Below are 1466 nucleotides of genomic sequence, written 5' to 3' on the forward strand. Positions count from 1 at the left end.
GCTCCCCCTCCTCGTCGTTCCCGGGGGACACGTGACGGCCGGCGGCGCGCGCGGGACCGCGCGGGCATCCGGGTTTGCTGCCCTGCGCACGGGGGCGGGGTCGCGTCACGTGACGGCGGCGGCGACACCGGAGCGGCCCCAGCGGCGACAGCCGTGACAGCCGGACCGGGCTCCGCCGCCGTCATGTCGGGCAAGGACCGCATCGAAATCTTCCCCTCGCGGATGTGAGTGTCCGCCGGGACGGGCCGGGATAGCGCCGAGCGGGAGGCGGCGGGGGCGCGGGGCCGGGCCTGGGGCAGCGCCGGGGCCCGGGGCGGCTCGCGGGGCTCTCAGGGCTTCTCTTCCCGGCGGGGCTCGGCGCTGGCCGTCGTTCCACCCGTTGTGTGCCCGCTTCCCCCGCGGTGCTGTGACCGAGCACTCGGAGGCCGCCCTTAGTTCTCTCCTTCAGGTTCTGTTTTTAGGCTCCACATCAGCTCTGTCAACCCTCAGAGGGCCGTGGAGGGGTCCGGCACAAACATGCCGGGTGTGGTATTTAAAATCATGCCATTACGCAAACCTGACTTAAAAAAGAACATTTTGTAAAATGTGTGGGTAAAGGGAAAATGGACAAATCGAGCCATAGCTTCCCTTAACTTTGCAACAGACGATACTGCTGTGCAAGAGGTTGGCCATAAAGCGTTAAAAAAGAAGGAAGTAAAATGCTCAAAGTGTAGTGGACAGTCAGGTAATTTTCCAGATCCTGACAGCAGACTATTTGTCATTAGATCATATGTCTCCTGACAAGGCTTACAAAGCTGCCAACATTGGAACAAACACAGTTGAACAAAATTGCTGTTTTAATAATGCTGTTCAGTTTCTCTTTAGAACCCTCCAGGACAGAAAGACTTTGCTTTAACATGAAAGGCTGTTTCAAATCTTGCATAAAAAGTGGGTTGTTGCCTGCATGTAATCTTTATAAAAACATGCCTTGCAGGACAGAAAACCTCAAATGTAGAATAATAACTATTCCCCCGAGTGTGAGCTCAGGACAGTTTATATGGAAAGATTAATACATTACATGGTAAAGGTTCTGTTTTGAAACTTAGTTCAGGAATAAACTGTTACATACACAGAAATGAATTATTGCATACACTTAAGTCATCTGGTCTCACTCCTGCTCTTTGGTAGCACTCTTTTCATTCAGTTTACTTGTCCAAGAGGGGGCACTTCAGTTGCTTTTAAAAGGTATCTGGTTTTGTGGGCTGATATGCCACTGTGGCAGGAGATTGTTCATGTAGAAAGGCTTAATTTTTACAAGCATTGCTTCAAAGGATGTAATAGACCAATAATGTGGCTGGTGTTTCCAGAGGAATGTAAGTTAGAATGGTAAAATAAAGATGGCCTGTGTTTGCAACAATTAATTTTGTTAACTGACAGAAGAGAATTTCACAAGTTTTGCTTTTTTGTTGTTTTTGTTTTTGTTTTTG

This window comes from Lepidothrix coronata, unplaced genomic scaffold (assembly GCF_001604755.1).
Source record: "Lepidothrix coronata isolate B3197 unplaced genomic scaffold, Lepidothrix_coronata-1.0 Scaffold168, whole genome shotgun sequence".
Lineage (NCBI taxonomy): Eukaryota > Metazoa > Chordata > Aves > Passeriformes > Pipridae > Lepidothrix > Lepidothrix coronata.